Source organism: Ambystoma mexicanum, chromosome 7q (genome assembly GCF_040938575.1).
Source record: "Ambystoma mexicanum isolate Mex_15411 chromosome 7q, UKY_AmexF1_1, whole genome shotgun sequence".
Taxonomy (NCBI): Eukaryota; Metazoa; Chordata; class Amphibia; order Caudata; family Ambystomatidae; genus Ambystoma; species Ambystoma mexicanum.
The window spans coordinates 427,646,169-427,670,278 of record NC_090941.1 but is presented as its reverse complement, the minus strand read 5'-3'; positions in this window follow the sequence as shown (position 1 = coordinate 427,670,278).

Below are 24,110 nucleotides of genomic sequence, written 5' to 3'. Positions count from 1 at the left end.
CCATATCCTGACATATTCTTTGAGAACACTTCTTTCTTTTCTTGAGACTTATCCCACATCCCTTTTTGTATTAGTTGTGAGGTTTGTAAATAGGTTTCTTAGTATAGGACCTTTTCATTTTGACACATGATTAGGACTGCCTCATTTTTCATTTGATGGTCAACGCTTGCTCCCATTTTAGATACAGTATTTATTGTTCAATAAACACCCTTGAACTGTTTTCACTTGTGTCTGTCTTACTTGTTGTCACCGTGAGTTTCTCACAGGGTGCTCAGTGCACTTGGCCATTACAATCCTAGTGAGAGTGGGTATGGGTAGTGCATACATGCTATTATGTTTTGTTGAGTAGCAATAGTAGGGATTTGTTTTTAGGTGAAAACAGGATATTTCATTGGCATATTATTATTCTTAAATAGGTGGTAATAGGTGACTTTGTAAATGTTGCATGTTTTTTGATGAGTGGTTAAGGAGGACAGATTACATGGGTGGTTGGAGAAGCAACAATGTGGCAGGATGTAATTTTGTTGGCAGGAGCATAGTGTTACGTTTGTGTGTGGAAATTGCCTGCAGTTGTTAAGTAGAGGCGTTTAAGGTGTGATAACTACAGCTGGATGGAGCAAGTGTCAATGAGTTTTCTTGCAGCTCTGTTCTATTATTACCTTACTAATTAATTGAAGGTACACCAGAGATGCTTTAATGATAGGTTGGTTGGTTGTTTGTAAAGATGTGTAACAGATTATCCTGGAACACCGTCATGAATGTGTAATAAGAAATGATGATACTTTATTCCACGTTTATTGTGTTTAGGCTTAGGTGCTCACTTTGTATCTTTAGTTTGTAGTGATGAATTAATGTCGAGAGAGAAACGCATGAACCCGACTTTCATATTTTTGGTAAAGGAATGACTTTTGGCCTATATGCTTATATTTCTTATAGATGAGTGCAACATGATTGGGCAAAGTGTGTGAAGGATTGTATGTAGTGTAAATAAGATGTGCAAAGTAGACTTTGAAGGTTTGGAAACTGAGTTTTTCACTTTGTTATGTAGTTGCATTTGGAACAGTATGTTTTTAAGATGGTAAGATTGAATTAAATTTGAGATCATTACATACTTGATAGTGATGGTTGGTTTTTCAGTGTCAGAGTGAAAGTTATATTAGATATTGAAAATATAAAGAAAAATAATCAGTGACGTTAACATCCTCATTTTTTTATACAGCTTTCTTGTAAGATGCGAACAACAAAAGAAAAACAATGTCTTATTAGGAAGCATTGTCTGCAGGGAAGTAGTAGTGTTGTTATATTTGTAGATACAAATAGTTATTGTTATTGTTATTGTTATTTTGCATTTATATAGCGCCTTATATACCATTGGTATGGTCTGAAGGCGCTGGTAGGTTGAACGCCCTTGGGAACCGAAGTTCATATCAGTAGAGAGAGTAGAGAGAGTCAAAAGGTGCGTGTGAGCACCAGGTATGTGTACAGCTCGTGCAGTATCAGTGTAATAGCTGCTTTCTAGCGGTAGGTGTGGTGGTTGAGAGGTCAGGAGTATGTGTTCGTTCTGGCAGGATTAATCCAGATCGGATGTGGCTGCGTTAGGCCTGAGGATAACGCCTTGCTGGGGGTGTGTAGCCAGCAGTGATTATTTAGAATGATGTGGAGTGAGCAGCGAATGTTGATATGAGAACAGTTATACCGAATGGTGTCATAGTATCTCTGTGTTCTAGTTGAGTGGTGATGTAAGGAGAGAGTAAGCGTGTTGGTGAGATATGATGGGTTTCATGCACTTTCAGAGACTTCTAATTCACAGGGAGGCTATTGAGGACACTTCTAAAATCAACTTTTACGGAGAGGCTATTGGGCACATTTCTAAATTTGACTTTTCACAGAGAGGCTATTGAGCACAATTCTGAATGCAACATTTCACAGCTTTTGGGTGCACTTCTGAATTCAACTTTCTGAATGGAACATTTCACAGCTATGAATGTGAATTCTACTTTTCAGAGAGGCTATTGGGCATTCTTCTAAGTTCTACTTTTCACAGAGAGGGTATTGGGTACACTTGTGAATTCAACTTTTCACAGAGAGGCTATTGGGCACACTTCTAAATTCAACTTTTCACAGAGAGGCTATTGGGCATTCTTCTAAGTTCTACTTTTCACAGAGAGGCTATTGGGCACACTTGTGAATTCAACTTTTCACAGAGAGGCTATTGGGCACACTTCTAAATTCAACTTTTCACAGAGAGGCTATTGGGCACACTTCTAAATTCAACTTTTCACAGAGAGGCTATTGGGCACACTTCTAAATTCAACTTTCCATAGAGAGGCTATTGGGTACACTTCTAAATGCAACTTTTCATAGAGAAGCTATTGGGTAGACTTCTAAATGCAACTTTCTAAATGTACTTCTAAATTCAACTTTTCATAGAGAGGCTATTAGAGATGCCATCTAAGTGCGGCATATGCTAACAATCACATTTCTGCCTAGATGTGGCGCAGGCTAATCAGTGTGGTTCTCTAGGGCAATGGTGCTGGTTAACATTAGACTGCATGCCATTGAAAGGTAAGTGAGAGTGGCAGGAGCTTTCTGGAGTAGAGTAATTGCTCTACTCCCCACCCAAGCCAGCACTTACAGTTTTGTCGGTGTCTGGTGGCTTCCTTGGCTTCCTCTGCGGACACCTGCTGACACTTCCTGGAGCCGCCCTTGGCCTTGGGGCCCTTAGCCGGTGGGGCTGCCGGGCAGAGGGCTGCCCTGGGAGGACCTGTGATGAAGGGCTCACGGCCCAATGAGAGCGGGGGTGGGCGGGTTGGGAGGCGGGAGGGGAGCGGGAAACAGGAAGAGGGTGCGGGGTGGGAGAGGGACACTCCGAGGGCCTGGGGGCCCAGTCGGCTCCAAAATCGGAGGCATGCCCAAAAGGGCTTCCTTACCTCGCGTCGGCCGCCTGCACTGAAATGCAGGGGCCGCCGCGAGGAGGGTCGCTAGACCCTTCCAGTTGGGGCTCATGGCCCAATCAGAGCGGGGGTGGCCGGGTTGGGAGGCGGGAGGGGAGCGGGAAACAGGAAGAGGGTGCGGGGTGGGAGAGGGACACTCCGAGGGCCTGGGGGCCCAGTCGGCTCCAAAATCGGAGGCATGCCCAAAAGGGCTTCCTTACCTCGCGTCGGCCGCCTGCACTGAAATGCAGGGGCTGCCGCGAGGAGGGTCGCTAGACCCTTCCAGTTGGGGGTCACGGCCCAATCAGAGCGGGGGTGGGCGGGTTGGGAGGCGGGAGCGGAGCGGGAAACAGGAAGAGGGTGCGGGGTGGGAGAGGGACGCTCTGAGGGCCTGGGGGCCCAGTCGGCTCCAAAATCGGAGGCATGCCCAAAAGGGCTTCCTTACCTCGCGTCGGCCGCCTGCACTGAAATGCAGGGGCCGCCGCGAGGAGGGTCGCTAGACCCTTCCAGCTGGGGCTCACGGCCCAATCAGAGCGGGGGTGGGCGGGTTGGGAGGCGGAAGGGGAGCGGGAAACAGGAAGAGGGTGCGGGGTGGGAGAGGGACGCTCCGAGGGCCTGGGGGCCCAGTCGGCTCCAAAATCGGAGGCATGCCCAAAAGGGCTTCCTTACCTCGCGTCGGCCGCCTGCACTGAAATGCAGGGGCCGCCGCGAGGAGGGTCGCTAGACCCTTCCAGTTGGGGCTCACGGCCCAATCAGAGCGGGGGTGGGCGGGTTGGGAGGCGGGAGGGGAGCGGGAAACAGGAAGAGGGTGCGGGGTGGGAGAGGGACGCTCAGAGGGCCTGGGGGCCCAGTCGGCTCCAAAATCGGAGGCATGCCCAAAAGGGCTTCCTTACCTCGCGTCGGCCGCCTGCACTGAAATGCAGGGGCCGCCGCGAGGAGGGTCGCTAGACCCTTCCAGTTGGGGCTCACGGCCCAATCAGAGCGGGGGTGGGCGGGTTGGGAGGCGGGAGGGGAGCGGGAAACAGGAAGAGGGTGCGGGGTGGGAGAGGGACGCTCCGAGGGCCTGGGGGCCCAGTCGGCTCCAAAATCGGAGGCATGCCCAAAAGGGCTTCCTTACCTCGCGTCGGCCGCCTGCACTCGTGTAGTGTAGATAATACAATAGTATCTGTTATCAACAATACTTTTATAAATCTGCAATTTGAAATAGGAGATGTGCCAACTGAACATATCGATGAAACCAAGAATGTTTTTATTGATAGTAAGAAAATAAAAAGTGTATCAAATGCGTTGGTAGATATTAAAAAAAAGAAAGATTTTTATAAGAAAAGATAGGAAATGTGATATCAATTTGAAACATAGGAATACAGATATATATATATGAAAATATATCACAGATATATATATATGAAAATGTATCACTCTGAAGTTTTTACAAATCTTTGAAGATGTGTGAAACCAAAATCTAGATATGTGGTAAAGCGTTTTTGCAAAAGAAAAAGGTAGAAGTAATAACTAAAAAAGCATTTGATATGAAAAGAAAATTGTATATTTTCGTATTGTATAAACTTAAGAAATTACTTAAGGTGACTTAAGGTGACTATAACTTTCTATACAAATATAGCAACAGTTCATGTACTTACAAGTGACAACTTTTTAGAAGTCATGATAGACTTAAACTTTTGGTTGACAAAGAACAAAAAACTACGAATAAATCAAATGAGAAAGTACGTCTCATACTAACGTATGACAGTCAAACAACAGAGGTCAAACGTGTGTTACAGAAACATTGGAAAGTTCTAACCATCGATAAAGATATCGGGGGTTTGCTTAAGAAATATCCAGAGATCAGTTATAGAAGAAACATTTCAACTAAAGATAAATTGGTCCACAGTTTTATGGGTAAAGAGGAAGCAAAAGATGCAAGTGCCTGGTTAAGTAATCGGAAGAAAGGTTTTTATAAATGCACAAGATGCAATGTATGTAAATTTGCTATGAATTGTACCACCTTTAAGCATCCAGTAACAAGTTCAACCGAACATATTAACGAAAAAATTACCTGTGACACTGAATACGTAGTTTACGTCTTAATGTGCGAATGTAAAAAGTGGTATGTTGGAAGTACTAAATGTAAACTGAAAATAAGGGTCCAACAACATGTTAGAGCAATACAAAACAAAGATGCGAACTATCCTATGGCAAAACATTTCACTGAATGCCATGAAAGCAATATGAATAGTTTTGCTTTCTTTGGAATTTGTGCAATTGAGAATGACCCTAGAGGGGGGGATCGCGAAAGAAGGCTCAGACAACAAGAAACCCGCAGTATTTTAGACTTCGAAACCAAACAGCCAAAAGGGCACAACATAGATGAAGAACTGTACACTTTTTTAGGGCACTAATTTAAGCATCGTTTTCTTATATAAAAAAACTTGGCACCTCTTACCTGTAAGGATTGACTTATGCAAATTAGTGATTTCGTGAATTGGGTTTAAATAAGTGCAAATCCATGTATTGTTGCTTATTTTAAATTGCACTTTTATTGTATGCTGTTATTGGGTTTATAGGCACTCTCCTTTTTTAGATTTCACCACGCAGGTGTAGTTTTATCCATTAAGTTTTGTATTTTTAAATAAACATAGCCACAGACTATTGATAATGATGAATAAATGAGAGTGGCAACTTAGTCCAAAAATTGAAATAGATCTTCACACTGAATACAAGTTTTAGCACTAAGCACTTTATAAAAAATTAGAGGCTGAAAAACACTAAAGCACTAGGCACTTTAGTGAGCTGCTAGCACTAGTCACTTTATTATGCATTATGCACTTTATGTGTGAAGAAAAGGTACATTCTCATTTTAAAGAATGGTAAAAAGTTTATCTTTAGATTTATGGTAACTCTGTTAAGCATAGTATTTTCAATATAGGACCTTTGTTAAAATCAATGCAATGCTCAAATTATGAGGACAATTCATTTTGAGGTTAGCATTTGTGTCGACATGATCACTTGATCAAGATGTATGCAACTCAAAAGTACTGGGACTTAAAACCCTTTAAAGATGTCCGACAGCATTGTCAACAATATTAAGTCCCATCTTCTATGTTTACTATAGTAGAACTTTCTTGTCCCATTTCTATGTCTGTAGGCATATGTTTGCATTTAAACAATGTGGTGGTGGGAAAATGGTGTTGTGAACAAGCGGCAAGTGATGCTGCGAAACGCGTCGATTTTCTTGGGAAGCATGGAAGATGTATTTTAAACGAATAAAGAAGCCATTAATGACACGCTGATAACCGCCTACTTTTTGAAGCCTGGTATGAAGGAGAGTGCTCCTTAAATGACTGACGATAAGCCGGTTTTTTTTGAAAATACGTTTCACGTTGCAGCGTGACAACGTTGAGGAAGCACCGGTGGGGAAAGCAAATTTCTTTTGAGCGCACGGTTATTATCACGAGAAGAAAGGCGATTGCCCCGGAGCGGCTCGGGCTGTTTTACTGAAGTGAGGCAGAAATTGCAGCATTGGATGTGGGTGGAGTGGAGGCTGAACGCACCCTGTGAAACTGGCCTGCACGTTGGAGAACGCGCTGGATAAGATAAGCCGGGTGAGTCAGTCCCATACCCCCTTTCCCTAATACTGCTTTTTGGCCACGAAACACTTCTAGATTTAAAGCAATACTATCCAGCCTTGCATAAACCCACAACCAGCACGATCAATCGTGAGAAGTGCATTTGGATCCTTCACGGAACATAAAAGCAAATATTTTTCCGAGACAATCTTGGAATTGATTATACCATTTATACCAGCTGATAAATTAAATTCGGAAATATCAAGGACATTATGGCGGCTTCCCAAGCCCAGAAAGAAGCAACAAGAAAGGCACAAGCCTTAGACTTATTCAATGAAAAACTTAGCATAAGCCATAAACAACCCAAAAGCACACCGGCTGCTGTGGAAAATAATGAAATCATTTTACTTAAAGAACTTGAGAAGCTACAAAAGAAAGAGATTAGCAAATGGTGGGAGGAGCATTCCTTGAAAAATTACATTGAAGTCGGAAGAATACCACGGGGGTTATGGATTTTAATAATTCCTTCCTTTGAAGAACAGGATCCGCAAATGCTGCTCGAATGGAGTGAAGCAACTAGCGGATGCTCTAAAACTTTTCTCAAGCTATTAGTTAAGTATGCCGGCACGGATAGAGCTACACTGTTGGATAAAATTCAGGAATTGGAAGACAAATTAAAATTAATACCTGAAAGCGAGGAGGCAAAAAAACTAAAAAATAGCATGATGAAAAACATGGCTAATTATGAAGAAGAGATAAAACAGAGGAAACAAAGGAAATTCCTGAGAGATAAGGAAGACTATGAAAAAGGGAGAGTGTATACGTTCGCCAAAAGATTTGAACAACTAAGACAGACATCAATCCCTGTCGTAAGAACAACATCAGCAACAAAAGAGGGGGATAGTTGATCCATTTCCTCATTATCCGAATCAGATGTGACTGGTAGTGAAAATGAAGAGCCAAGTATTAGGCTAAATTTTTTAGACGAAATGAGACTGCTCTGCGAAGATGGCAAAAAACAAAAACAAGCCAGAGGTGGAATATCAGCAAAAGGCAGAGGCGGAGGAGGCCGAAAAAAACGAGGAGGGGGCAGAGGGGAAATAAATGCCCCGAAGACTACCCCGGGCAGATCGCTACGCTCTGGCAAGTAGGAAAAGAAAGTGAAGATATTGAGACAAGCTTCAAGATCATAAACCTGTCCAATCACACTTTAACCAATGATCAAACCAAGTTGTTAAGTATGGGTCTCAACTTTTGCCCAACAGCAAGTTTCAACTATGTCCAAACTCGGATAGACTTCGACCATTTTATTAGAAAATTGCGTTTAAAAAAATTCTTTGCCAGCACAGATTTTAAGACACAGAAAAAATCGGCATCTGAAGGAAAAACTGACATCACCATTGCTGAAATGGGGGTTCTTGCGGATCTAGTAGAGCTCCAAAAAGGTGGAGGAGCGAATGAGGACAAAGAGATCGAACCTTTTGATTTCAAAGAATTAGATATAAGAACTGACTGGACAGTAAAAAGTCGATTGAGACAAAAATCTAAATTCAATCCCATGGTAAATACTGCCAATAATATAGAAGCATTTCAAACACTCGTAATTGAGGATTTAAAAAAATTGAGACAAAAGAAAAGTCATAAAGAAAAAAGCAATTTGACTATGAAGGACAGAATGGCTCTCAAAGAACTGAGCAATTTACCCAACTGTGTGATTAAGCCTTCAGACAAGGGACGCAATATAGTCCTTATGACTCGAGAAAACTATGTGAAGGAGGCTTATAAACAGTTAAATGACAAAGAATGCTATGAAAGATGTGGGAAAGATTCTATAAAAGCATTAGAAGAAAAAATAAAGAATTTCACAGAGGTTTGGGAACTTAAAGGCATGCTGACCGAAGAAAATTGCAAATTTCTACAAACGACTAACTCCATTACACCAACGATATATATTTTCTACCGAAAATACATAAAAACAGCAAAAAACCACCAGGAAGACCAGTTGTTTCCCTGGTAGGGTCAGCGTTGGAGAATATGTCGAAATTTGTAGATGAAATTCTCTTGCCTTTCGTCTCTTCACTACCTTCTTACCTCAAAGATACAAAGGACTTTCTATCAAGAGTTAACAACATACCCTGGGAATCCAACTTCATGATGGCAACAATGGACGTGGTGTCTTTATACACGTCAATCGGCCACAATTTTGGCAAAAAAGCATGCGAGAAATATTTGAATACTAGATCTCTCAATTATCTAGAACACACACAAATGATCATAGCTATGATCGACCTCTGTCTTACCAACAATATCTTTGTCTTTAATGAAGAATATTTCAGGCAAATACAGGGCACGGCTATGGGCACAACTTTTGCCCCATCCTATGCCAATCTGACTATGGGTGCCTGGGAAGCTGAAGAAATATGGACAGAACAAAATTGTGAACTAACCGAAAATGTGGTTATCTGGCTCCGATATATTAATGACCTATTTGTAATCTGGAAAGGGACTGAGAATGCCTGGTGTGATTTTGTGAAATTATTGAATCAAAATAACAACAATCTCAGATTTACAGAAACCCACAGTTATTCATTTATAACCTTCTTGGATGTGAATTTAAGAATAGTGGAACAAAATCTAACGTGTGAATTACACAGGAAACCCACGGGATCCAACACGCCACTACATGCCAAGAGTGGGCATCCAAAGAGTTTAATCTGGAGTATACCGTATGGAGAGTTTGTAAGAATAAGAAGAAATAGTACAACTCTCAAAACATATGATGAAGAAAGCAAAATCACGGCGAGAGGTTTTCAACAACAATGTTACCCCAAAAGAGTCATCGAAAGAGCATATTTAAAAGCTAGAAGTCATGATAGACTTAAACTTTTGGTTGACAAAGAACAAAAAACTACGAATAAATCAAATGAGGAAGTACGTCTCATACTAACGTATGACAGTCAAACAACAGAGGTCAAACGTGTGTTACAGAAACATTGGAAAGTTCTAACCATCGATAAAGGTATCGGGGGTTTCCTTAAGAAATATCCAGAGATCAGTTATAGAAGAAACATTTCAATTAAAGATAAATTGGTCCACAGTTTTATGGGTAAAGAGGAAGCCAAAGATGCAAGTGCCTGGTTAAGTAATCGGAAGAAAGGTTTTTATAAATGCACAAGATGCAATGTATGTAAATTTGCTATGAATTGTACCACCTTTAAGCATCCAGTAACAAGTTCAACCGAACATATTAACGAAAAAATTACCTGTGACACTGAATACGTAGTTTACGTCTTAATGTGCGAATGTAAAAAGTGGTATGTTGGAAGTACTAAATGTAAACTGAAAATAAGGGTCCAACAACATGTTAGAGCAATACAAAACAAAGATGCGAACTATCCTATGGCAAAACATTTCACTGAATGCCATGAAAGCAATATGAATAGTTTTGCTTTCTTTGGAATTTGTGCAATTGAGAATGACCCTAGAGGGGGGGATCGCGAAAGAAGGCTCAGACAACAAGAAACCCACTGTATTTTAGACTTCGAAACCAAACAGCCAAAAGGGCACAACATAGATGAAGAACTGTACACTTTTTTAGGGCACTAATTTAAGCATCGTTTTCTTATATAAAAAAACTTGGCACCTCTTACCTGTAAGGATTGACTTATGCAAATTAGTGATTTCGTGAATTGGGTTTAAATAAGTGCAAATCCATGTATTGTTGCTTATTTTAAATTGCACTTTTATTGTATGCTGTTATTGGGTTTATAGGCACTCTCCTTTTTTAGATTTCACCACGCAGGTGTAGTTTTATCCATTAAGTTTTGTATTTTTAAATAAACATAGCCACAGACTATTGATAATGATGACTAAATGAGAGTGGCAACTTAGTCCAAAAATTGAAATAGATCTTCACACTGAATACAAGTTTTAGCACTAAGCACTTTATAAAAAATTAGAGTCTGAAAAACACTAAAGCACTAGGCACTTTAGCGAGCTGCTAGCACTAGTCACTTTATTATGCATTATGCACTTTATATGTGAAGAAAAGGTGCATTCTCATTTTAAAGAATGGTAAAAAGTTTATCTTTAGATTTATGGTAACTCTGTTAAGCATAGTATTTTCAATATAGGACCTTTGTTAAAATCAATGCAATGCTCAAATTATGAGGACAATTCATTTTGAGGTTAGCATTTGTGTCGACATGATCACTTGATCAAGATGTATGCAACTCAAAAGTACAGGGACTTAAAACCCTTTAAAGATGTCCGACAGCATTGTCAACAATATTAAGTCCCATCTTCTATGTTTACTATAGTAGAACTCTCTTGTCCCATTTCTATGTCTGTAGGCATATGTTTGCATTTAAACAATGTGGTGGTGGGAAAATGGTGTTGTGAACAAGCGGCAAGTGATGCTGCGAAACGCGTCGATTTTCTTGGGAAGCATGGAAGATGTATTTTAAACGAATAAAGAAGCCATTAATGACACGCTGATAACCGCCTACTTTTTGAAGCCTGGTATGAAGGAGAGTGCTCCTTAAATGACTGACGATAAGCCGTTTTTTTTTTTGAAAATATATATATATATATATATATATATATATATATATATATATATATATATATATATATATATATATGAAAATGTATCACTCTGAAGTTTTTACAAATCTTTGAAGATGTGTGAAACCAAAATCTAGATATGTGGTAAAGCGTTTTTGCAAAAGAAAAAGGTAGAAGTAATAACTAAAAAAGCATTTGATATGAAAAGAAAATTGTATATTTTCGTATTGTATAAACTTAAGAAATTACTTAAGGTGACTATAACTTTCTATACAAATATAGCAACAGTTCATGTACTTACAAGTGACAACTTTTGTGACATGTTTGGTGGAGAGTGGAAAAACACTTCTCATACAGAAACATTTTTCTGATGAGGAGAGTTACATTCAAGGAAAGAATGTTCTCTTAACTATTGATGAAAGTGGACATAGCTATGAAAATCAAAATGGTGTGATTTCTAAAAAAGAAGAAATCCTAAAGTCTGAGAATACAGAAATGGAAACTTCAGGACAATCTAGAATAAAACCAAATGAAGCATTGTGAGGTATGGACGTGCAATTTTGTGTGAAATATTGACATGTTTTCTTGTAAAGTCTTAACGAGATTTTAGCAACTTTTGCACAAACATGTTCAAAAGACAGATCAAGATGCTACACAGAATAGATGACAGTGAAGTTTGTTAGAAAGCAAGACTTATTGGTCACTCTCTTGCTTGACCTGATAAAAGTAGATGTACAAGTCAGTTTCATCATATACAGATGCTAGCTGCACATCATACTAAAATTAAGTAACTTCTAATTAAACTGTATGAGTGTAAAACACCAAGTATGTCTCTTGCACTTTTAAATCAAAAACATTTGACTGGAACTGTAGAAAGTTGTGTTTCTACAGTGGAAATCATAAATGTCATGCATTTTAAAAGTGTATGTGTATGTGTATGTAGATGAAACACTGACAGGAAGTGGAAATGATGACCCTATGCTTTCAAAGGATCACATATTTCAACAGTATAAAAGAAGTATTGCAATGTTTGCGTTGTCTTCTACGGAAAGACCGGACATTATTTGTGTATCTTGTTGACACACTTTTTATAAACCTCAAGTGCAACTAGTGTGCATTTAGGACAAAGTTAAACACAGTGTAGAGGATGTTTGGAAAAAACGTCCTCTGTATTTGTTTGTAGAAGAATGAATTGTATGCCTGTAGACACTGTGTAGGGTTTTATAATCAAATAATTATTCCTGCAAGAAGTGTTTTGAACGACATGGTAGCATCTGATATCCCTTCTGTGCTTCAAAAGTTGAATGTTAGAAGTGATTGCATTGCAAACTGTTAATCATTTCCAAGTTATAGATAAATTGCAAACAAAGTTGTGAAATCTGCCTAAAAAATCATTAGTGCAAGGTGTGAGAGGCAAAGTTGTGTATTTACCTTTCAATTTGGAAGAAAATGTGAACACTCTAGGAGTGAAGCGTGATATTGCAGATTGTTTGTTTTAGTAAATGGTGTTTCCACTAAAGATAAGAACATTTGGCAACACCTTATAGATATTGGAAAAGTGAAAAATGCATTGGTGTTTCTATTGGCGCACACTGATTTATACAAAGGCAATCTGTAGCAGACTTGTCTGTGCCTGATGTTGAGTCTATCTGTTGCAGAAAGGAATTCTTTGTATGAACTTTGCACTATTCATCCACTACACTCACATGAAGTGATGAGCGACAGTTTAGACAAGCAATCCCTGCACCCTTTGAGGAACCTGCCACCCTCTCAACCTGCCTCCCATGTCGCCCTCTCCCTCCTCATTAGCCCCATTCACAAACCCATCCCAAAGACCACCCTCTTCTTAGCCTTTCCCTCACTAGAACTGTAGCCTCATCTCTTTCCCCCTCTGACCCACTCTCACACTCTCATGGCACAAAAACCCACACAATGCTGACAGAGAGACTGGCCCTCTCCCTCGACCATCCTTTCCTCACCACTTCTCCATTGATCCAACCTCCCAGCCTTTCCAACCCCTAATTCCAGACCCTCCAACCCCCTTCTCCCAGCCTCCACTGTGGCTGTCATCTTGTCTTCTCACCCAGTACACCTAAACCCCCAGCGCCCTCCAGACTCACACTTGAAATAACCCGCCTGAATCCCAACAGCCCTAGTGCTGCTCCCACCTCCATCCCAACCCCCCTGATCCTCCACACCTTGTCTCTCTCATACCTACCACTGTCCACCTACTCTTCCCACACCCCTTCGATGTAATGCGCTCAGCCGCCACTCAAAGGTACACAGGCATCCAGCCCCTCTCAATCCCCTCTCAACCAGTCACAACCACCCAGAATGTCCTATAACATCCCCCACCTCATTGGTCACCCCATCGGGCACCGATGCCACCTGAACACTCACTGCGATGAGCATCACAAAAACCACCTCCCCTCACAAAGTCTCATGCATCCTTTTTAATGACCACTCTAGTAGCAGGAAACAGACACAGTGTCTTTGACCTCCTATCCTCTGACAATCCCAACCTCATTTTCATCACCAAAAACTGGTTCTCCGACGATTTCTCACTAGTCGCGCACATGGCCTTCTCCACTGGCTACTCGCTTATCGCCCATAATAGACCCTCGAGAGTTGGCGGAGTCACAATCCTCTACAAACCGCATTTCTCTGTCTCACTCGTCGAATCCCAGTCATGCAATGCTTCCTTCGAATCCCTTCTGGTAAAACTCTCCCTATCATTGACTTTCATTCACAGATTCCTACTCATCTACAGACCCCCGTGATACGACAGACATTTTGCCAACAACCTCTGTGACTCAATATCTACCATTCAGGTTAATCACCCATCTCTTACTCTCCTGGTAAATTTCAATATCTGGTTTGATATGCCCAAAAACCCCATGACCCATCCTCTGGTCGACACTCTTGATGCACTCAACCTCTGCCAACATACCACTGGTCCAACTCACTCAGGTGGGCGCACCCTTGATGCAATTTTCAACTCCTCTGAACTGGTCTCTACATACAGTCCCAAACCACATATCTGGACAGACCACTTTGCTATCCCTTTCTCTATCCACACACTAGCACCTCCTCTTAGAGCTCCCTCTGCCCCCACCTTTGAGCACAAATGCTGGAACAAAGTCAAGATACTTCCCGACCGAACTGAAGCCCTGCTACTTCATCACGCTTCAACATTGTCCAGTGGTAGATGCTTAACCATAGAATCCTGTGACTCTTGGCTTACAGAATTGCAACGCTCTTATACACCCGACACCCCCATGATGACGGATGTCTGCAAAACCTCCACCGACCTGGCAACTATGAGGAGATGGGAGAACCATGGTCTCTACACATGGGGGGACATGTTTCATGATGGCCTCTTCAGGGACTTCGAGTCGCTTCGAGAAGGAGATGGACTACCACTGGGCCATTTCCTCTGGTACCAAAAAGTGAGACATGTGGCCAGAAAGAACTGGGTCGCATGGCCTGAGGAACCAGAAACTCACCCCCTCCTGAGAGAAATGTATGACGTTGGTGACGGATGGAGACCGACGTCCAGGTTGTACACTCAACTGAACGATCGACCCAACCCAAAGAGCGCCCGGCTGAAGGTAAAATGGGAGGCAGACCTCCGGACTGAAATCACAGAGGCCGAATGGGCGAGAGCCCTGATATATCCAAAGGAGGTATCCAGAAACGCCAGGTTTAGACTGATCCAACTGAACGTACTCTACAGAACGTATATGACCCCTCACCGGATATCCACGTTCAACAACAAAGCGGACTCAAGGTGCCCCTGGTGCTCCTCAGACCTGGCGGACATGATTCACATGTTTTGGACCTGTTCCAAATCTCAGAAACTCTGGCAGGCCGCTGAACGGACCTGCAGGAATGCTGGCCTAGAAACTTACGAGTGGACACCCAAGGAGTGCCTACTGGGCACCTATCCGAGACTTGGTAAAATCAAACACTTGACGAAGCTTATGGATATGGCCTGCCTTCTAGTTAAGAGAACAATTGCCATGGCCTGGAAGGCCCCAGCGGGCCCCAGGTATGACCCCTGGATCAGGGAAATGGAAAGATGGACTACGGCTGAGACTGTAGCCTGGGAGGAGGGAAACAAATGTGGCGGCGACGATGTGAGCAATGTGCTGGAGGCCTGGAAAGCCCTCCTTAGAGACATGGTCTTTGCAACGAGCTACAAACCTCCTTGAACCCACCCCCCTTGCATCCTAGAAAGCAACAGACACTACAGATTAGCCCACCACACCCAAGGGCTCCACCCAGCAACTGTACTGAGGGAGCAAAGCCGATACCCGCCTCCGGACCCACTCCCCGAACCTGGCGACATTGATTAAGAAACCACACCGAGAGTTGGGACAGTCACTGTTACTGTTATTGTTATTTCTTTTCTCTTCTTTTCCCTTTCTTCCTTAGTTTGTTTGTTCTTTATTAATAGTTTTGTCGTTGGTTATAAGCTGATCACCATATCACATTTACGCCAGTTATTGCATTTTGAATGTAACTGCTTTCAGAATCTTATCCTTGTACAAGTTTACTCACAAATGCCAATAAAGACATTTAAAAATAAATTGGCTTACAGAATCACTAATCCTCTCACGCCCTTGCTCCCCGCAACCTCTCGCAAAGGACCATCCCCAAATGGTTCACACCCAACCTGAAGACTTTGAAAAAACAAAATAGCTCTCTTGAACGCAAATGACGAGCATCTAAATCCGATCTCAGCAGATCCATGTTCGCCCTTCACCACCGTAATTACAAATCTGAGATCCGAAAAGCCAAAAAAGCCTACTAATATAAACAAATTATGAACTGTGGCAACAGCAGCAAATAACTCCACAAAATCATCTCAGAGTTTGTGAAACCTACTTGCACCTCTGCCCAATCCACTCCCACACAACCACTCTGCGAATCCCTCTCGCTACATTTCTACAACACTGCAATTGACAGGATGCCAACCCACTTTACCAAACTGTCCTCACCCCCCTCCCTAGCCATCATGATACCATTTCCCCAAAGCCCACTTTACCAAACTTCCACTATGTCAACCCATTTCCAGAGATGAGTTCCTTGAACTACTATCAGCCAGCAGACCCTCTGGATCACCCTTGACCCCTGCCCTGCCTCCGTTCTGAAAGAAATATTCTGCTCTACCTGCACAAGAGAATGTGCAAGAACCATATTAAACAACTCCCTCACCTCTGGCATCTTCCCTGAAGCCTTTGAAATAGCGCATGTCAAACTGATCCTAAAAAAGGCATCCCTTGACCCCCTTTAACCTATGAATTACAGGCCAATCTCGAACACCAGTTTTCTTGCATAACTCATCGACCGGACTGCAGACTCTCAGCTCAACAGCTTTGTAGAATCCAATAAACTCCAATAAACTCCTCAACCCCGCTCAATCTGGCTTCAGCGCTCGATATGGAACTGTAACCACTCTGATCTCAATCTGGGATTATCTCAAGGTCAACCATTCAATCCTCTTTGACTGCCTCCATTCCCTAGGAATCCGTGGCTTGGCACACAAATGGATTGCCTCTTTCCTCAGCAACAAGAAACAAATCACCTTCCTCTCCCCTTTTATCCCAACTGCTCACCCTGTGAACACTGGAGTACCCCAAGGTGCATGCCTATCTGCTCTCCTTTTCAACCTTCATATGACCACTCTACCAGGAATCATCCACGCGTGCAACCTCTTCTGCTACAACTACGCCGATGATACCCAAATTATCCTAAGAATCCCCAAGACAAGGACCAACCAACGTCCCGACATTGAAGCTTGTCTCTTTGACATTGACCAATGGATGACATGTAACCACCTCCTATTTAACCCTAAGAAAACTTCTCCCACAACCACTCCCATGGCCTCCTCCCCTCAGCCCTCCTCCCCCTCCCTCCAACATAGTCAAAAATATAGGCTGCACTATGGACTCAGGCCTAACCCTCTCCCACCAGATCAATAAAGTTTCAAAATGCTTTCAGTACCACCTCAAACTTCTTAGATACAATTTCCCCTACCTCTCCTAACCCAACATACTTGGTGCTGTTATGTCTATTGTTATGTCGCGACTGGACTACACCAACTTCTTATACCTAGGAGCACCGGCATACCAACTCAACAAACTCCAAAGAACCCAAAATGCTGCCGCCAAACTCCGCCTTGAACTGGGACACAGAGACCACATCTCACCCCCTCTCCAAACCCTCCACTGACTCCCAGTCAGACGAAAGGCCACCTTCAAGACCCTATGCATTACCCACCAAGCAGTGCACAAGACCGGCCCAATGTACCAACAAGAGAAGATAATACCCTACCTCCCATCTCGCACCATAAGATCAAGCACTGCCCTCTTTCTAGTGATTCTAACTCTGTTAAGATCAGAGGATCCGCCTTCTCAACCTTGGCACCAACTCTGTTGGACTCACTCGCCCCACATATTCAACACACCCAAGACTACATGGCCTTCCGTAAGGCTCTAAAAACCTGTCTCTTTCCATAATACTGACTAAGACCATCTCAGGCTCTGAGACCCTGCAACCAAATGACAAATGCTCAAAGAGACCCTGAGCAATGACAACACTGAATGCATCCTTTAAGTCATCAATAAGCTTACTCTGAATGCAGCACTCGCAAACGCCCACTTGGAATCCGGAAAGCAAGCATGTTCAATCAAATCCTCCACTCAAACACTTACATCTCCTATCACTATACTCACTCTCTACTCTACACCAGCACACAATTAGAGTACAGCTACACGCCTCGATCTATTTGGCCTAGCTGCTCACATACGAACAATACTTCATGAACACCCAACATTCTGATAAATCGCAGCTATACCCCATGGAAATCAGACTATCTGCACACATAAGTGTACTACAGAGGCTTAATGCAGCCAGAACCCAGTCTTGGTGACCTTTCCTCCAGACTGCACACATTCAATTGATATCACAATACCACCACACCTAATGCTAGGATGCAGCTACCGTCTGGCAATCACACCAGCTACACACATAAACGGTGCACCCAAGCACCCTATGAAACCTCACTGTCTCAACTGATTTGGACTGCGGTCTCTGAGGGCGTTCAACCTACCAGCGCTTTGAGGTCATGCCAATGATATATAGAGTGCTATATGAATGCCAAAAAGCATAACATAACAATTAGATAATGGTATAGGAAATACTCTCAGATTAGATGCATGTTCAGAAACTTGGGCCCTCTAACTTTGTTTGTAATGTTGTGTTGTGCTGATTAAGGTTGTGATGATCTTGCAGAGTGGATTCATGAAAGTAATGCACAGAAAGAAGATATAGAACATATGACACCAGGGGAATTGTGTTCTATGGACCCTGTGAGTGTATTGTGTTTTTTTAATTACAGATTTTTTATCCATGTAACACTTTATATGCAATAAAGAAAATGGTCCATTAGGCACTGTGGTACATTTGTTGTGAAGGAAAGGGTACCAGGAATATGGGGCTCCACATATTCCTATGCGGTTGTGGATTAAAGATTCTCCTCAGTTTGTTAAGGAAAGTGATGGTTGTGTGAAGGAGTTCATTGAAAAATATGTTACTTGTTCAATTCCATGTGAATGTTGATCGATGGAACAAAGTGGAAAGATTTCAAAGGCACTCATGTGGAAAGCACTCTCAGCGAAATTAACAAAGTAAAGACAAGTAATATACTCAGTGTAGATTTGGCTTTCCAAAGCATGTGACGCCAATTAGTCGAGTGAATAGTGTAATGTCATCTGTTCGACACCATGTTACCGGTAAGTCACCAAGAAATACCTATATCTTAAAATGAAGTAAAGAATGTCAGTTCATTAAAGATTACAATCCTGTCCTTGCTCAGAAATGGAATGCAAATACCGATGTACAGTTTATTGCTGATGATACATCATATGTTGCTCATTATGTTACAGCGTACATGACAAATGCTGAAAAGAGCAATGCAGTGGAAGTAGGGGCAGATTCATCAGCAGATCACACTCTTAGTCAGAAACGTTTAAGCTTTGGTCGAAGATGCTTTCAGATAGAGTCTGATAGCTCCAAAGTTGCAGATTGGCTTTCTATGTATGTAGCATCAATATACTTTGGTTAAGTCTTGGAACAGCTAGTATTAGAAATTGTGTACTGAAGCCTTTGAGTGAAATTGAGCAGTTAGCTGAAGCAGTTCATGATAGTACAGATTTTATGAAAACCAACTTGATTGATGGATATTATCCAAATTGATCTGAAGTGTTGGAGGATCTTTGTTTATATGAAGTAGCACAATGCTACTCATATTGAAATATAGACACAAACAGTGTCAGAGAACGGTTGAAAGTACATAGCTGTACTGGTTGTCTAGTGAGACATGAGAAGGCATGTTTCATTAACCACATGAAACTGTCTTGCCAAACTGCAGAGAAAAAGGAATTATTTTATTTGTGTCTTTTGCAGTTGTTCTTTCCATGGCGTGCAGAGAGTGATTTCCTTGGAAGTTTTGAAACTTTTGAAGGATAATTTTTTGCAACAAAAAAAAGATAAATAGACGCTAACTTTTGAAACCTTATTGGGACAAGTTAAGTAAACTGACAGAAAATTGTTTGGATATATTCCAATACCTAAAGGTGTGCAGAGGACGGGAGTTCCTATATCAATAGGAACTCCATTCCCTTCATTATATAGTTGACTTGTTGATGCCAGAGTCATTTTCTCTCTCCCCAGCACCCGTAAAAAAGTGACAAGATCTGACGAGCCATTAATAGCTCAAAATCATTATAAACGTATGGGAAAGATTTTATCGAAAGAAGGGTGTGCTGCTTCTCTTTTGTGGTTTTCCTCTTCTCAAGAAACCCACAGCTGATCCTTCTTGTCCAGCTAACTATCGCCCAATTTCCATTACTCCCTTTCTTGGCAAACTCTTGGAAAAGTTGGCCATCTCTCAGCTTAACCTTCATTCCAATTCTGTTGGCTGTCTCCATGAACACCAGTCTGGCTTCAGAGCTGCCAGAAGCACGGAAACTGCTCTCCTAAACATCCGTGAAGATCTGCTCACCAACCTCGACTCTAACATTCCCTCTGTCCTCATCCTCCTCGATCTCTCTTCTGCCTTCGACACGGTCAACCATACCATCCTGCTCAACCGTCTCCGTGAAAACCTGGGTATCACAGATCAGGCTCTGGCTTGTCTGACCTCTTTCCTCTCAGATCGACCCTCCCGGGTCCAACTTGGGTCCTTCCTTCCATCTATCTTCCTCTCTACCTGTGGTGTTCCCCAGGGGTCTAACCTCTCGTCCTGGCTTTTCAACCAATACCCGGCAACTCTCGCCCTCTGCATTGCCATTTTTTGCTCAAATTTCCAGTGCTACACTGATGACACTGAACTCACTTTCAGCCTGCCCTCTGCCACCTCCTCTCCCTCTCTCATCTCTGATTGCCTAACTGCTATTCAAGATTGGTGTGCCGCCAATGATCTTTGTCTGAATGCCAGCAAGACGGAGATCCGCCTCATCGGCACACATTCACCATCCTTTCCCCTCACTCTCTGGCCGGCCTCTTTTGGCCCTCATCGTACCCCCACCTGCGAGGCTAAGAACCTCGGGGTCATCTCAGACTCCACCCTTTCCTTCTCTGCCCACATCTCTGAGATCTCTAAAAAGTCAAATTTCCAACTGCACCTCCTCAGAGGTACTCTGCCTTTCCTCTCCTTCCCCCAGAAGCTCATGGTATCTCAAGCTCTGGTTCTCTCTAGCTTGGACTATTGTAACAGCCTCTATCTAAATCTACCTGCCTCTACTCTCCGCCCTCTGCAACTAATCCAGAACAGGACTCCGAGACTTGTCCTTGGCCTCAAGCCCTGGGATTGTATCTCTCCAGCTCTGAAATCTCTCCACTGGCTCCCAGTGGATGCAAGGATTAAATTCAAAACCCTCTGCATTGTCCACAAGGCTTTCTGGGGCCTGGGTCAAAAATATCTTCAGCTATCCCTCCGCAAATACCTCCCCTCTCGAGCTCTTCGCTCCTCTACCTCCAACTTACTCAGTCGTTTTTCTAAGAAACGAGCTGGGGGTAGATCTCTGTCTTCAGCTGCGGCCTCAATCTGGAACAGCCTCCCTGCCACTCTAAAACTTGAGGAGAACCATCTCCTTTTCCGGAAGCACCTCAAGACCTTCCTCTTTTTTTCTGCCTTCGCTCCCCCTCTCCCCTGCTGATCTGTTCTCTCTTGGCACCGTGCACCTGGCCACCCTCTGTCTTTTGGGCCCATGTACCTGCTCATCCTGCCACCCTCCCGCGCTGCCTCCGGGCCACCCCTTGCACTGGGGTCTGTATGTGTACCCATACAGCCCCCTCTTTTTCTTCCTGCACTTATCAGACCTACCATGTCTGCTGCCTTAAACCTAGCACTTGCAAATTGCTGGCTGCATTACCACTGTTTGTTGCCTTTATTATTTATTTATTGTTATTTGTCTGTTTCTCCTCTGCTTCGCACTTTCCACCTCTCCCCCCTCCCATGCACTTGTGCATTCTCAATGTCACTGGGCCTACTAAGATCGCTGTTTTGTTCTCCCCTGTTCCCCTCCCTTGCCTTGTCGCGCTTTGAAACACTTGTGTACGAGCACGATAGAAATAAAATATCAATCAATCAATGAAATCAAGATTCTGCAGCAGGAAGTCAAAATGTGCTTGGTGATCCAATTATTCAAACTGATGTTGAGCTTGCATTGGAGATTGCATTGGAGGAAGTAACAAAATACTTACTAATCTTAATGTAGAGCATTATATTATAAAATTAAAGATAGATTCCTGCATGGTTTACAGCATGACACACATGAATGTTCGTGTGTGCAATGCATACCTCTATTGTATGTTAGTGGTCAAGCAGGAACAGGTACATCTTTTTTTAATTCATGCAATACGAGGTATCATCCAAAATGTTACAGATTCCTATTTGTCAGGTATTTTAACTGCTCAAACAGGTAAAGCAGCATTTAATGAAGGAGGTGTTACTTTATATCGCCTGTTGATGTTACCAGTGGATCAAGAGTATCGAAAACTTGTATCAAGTGCAGTACAAGAAGTAGGAAAAGTTCTCAGAAAGCAGAATACCTTGATTGTAGATGAAGAAAGTGTGGTGTCTAACTTTGATGCTAGCTTTCATTCACTTGGTAATGTAAGATGTTTTGAAAACGGACTACATTTTATTTGGAGGTAAACATTTACTGTTTTTTTGAGACTTGTTACAATTTACCCCTGTGAAAGGTCAATCAGTTTTTTAATTTGCTGCAATCTAAAGAACGTCAAAAAATGATAGGAAATATTGGTCATTTTAACCTTTGGAATTGTTTTGAATTCCATGAACCTACCGTTAATATGAGGCAATCTGCAGACTTGTAGTGCGCAGAAATGCTTAATGAGATTTGTACAGGTGCTCTTGAGGAAAATGTGAAAGCAGTCTTAAAGGGAAGACTCATTTATAACATGTTTCATGCAGATTGCAGTCCTTCCGATGTCATGTTGACTCTTAAGGAAAGACACATTTCTTGTGTTGCTTTGATGTGCACACTTGCAGATTGTAACAAATTTAACTCTACAATGCTACTGTCAGAGAAGCAAAATATTGTGGAGATAAAATCATGTGATATTTTAGATGGTCATGTTATGCCTTTAGAGTTGGATAAGAGAGCAACATCTTGATTAGGTCAACTAGAGAATTCAAATTCTAAAGCAGCAGGTATGGAAGTAGTTTCAAAACTGTGCATCAATGCACAAGTAATGTTTAAGAGGAACTTGAATGTGGAAATGGGTCCAGCGATGGGAAGAGTGATTGCATTTAATACTTTTCCACTCAGTACAAACATTGAACAATTTAAAGGGAAGTTTGATTGTGTGGAACAAACTGATTTGATTTCTCAGACTTCTGCAAGTGTGTTGTTTTTTAAGAATACCTTTGTGAAAAGAGCACAGTTTCCGTAGTGTTCCGATTATGCAGTAACTATACATAAATCACAAACGTTGACTTAAGAAGCAGCACTTATTGACATTGGTCATACCTTATTTAAAAAAGGAATGTCATATGTGGCTTTTTCACATGTGAACAATATAGAGAGTTTATTTTTAATAAACTTTGATGAAAAAAAAGTGACAACTGACATTTCTTGTATTGAATAATATAATAGGTTACATGTACTGTATGCTCCTCACCAGAATCTTATACCTGTACCTGCCAAGCCCTTAGCTAGGAAACATAAGATATCAGTGAAACTAGCTTGTAATAAAATATATCCTCTTAAGCATAAAAAAGAACAGAATATGCTGGAGTTGCAGAGTTGTTCAACTATAACATACTCTCATTGCAGATTTACTATTGAAAAAAGAGTTGTGTGCTATTCAAATGACACCATTGATGCAAGAAATAGCTTCCATGCAGAGAAGCATCTATGTGTGGAACTTTCATTTCTTAAAAAAAAAAACCTCTAGATGAAAAACCACACACTATGATTTGGCAATGTCAATTTGAAATGCAGCAGGTGTTCCAAGTGGAAATAAACCATGTTTTTCAAAGTACTCCGGAAGATAGTCAAGAATGTTTAATGACTGTCTTCAATTTATTAATGCCGAAACTTAGTATAGATAGGTTTGTAGGGATTAGTTACTAGTAGAATCATATGTGGCAACTATGTAAGAAACTTGAGTCTATTCCAATCTTTGTGAAAGATTTGTATAATTATGGATTTATTTTACCATTTGTACAGTGTGCACAAACCCGTGGGCATCCGGCGCTTTTACCAGTTACATGGGGCCCATGGTGGGGGGGAGTGCCTATTCCTGATCAAAAAAGTGTACATTTTTGTGATCTTGCAATTAGAGCATTCCATTACATGAAATGCAGTGACTGTGGTTGTAATTTACAATCAACGCCGCAAAATCATTTTTTTAACAAATATGTATTGATTATTTATTTATTTATTTATTTTTTGGGGGCGTTTATCAATTTTATGATTTTGCAAAGTGGTTTACTTCATTCTCTTCA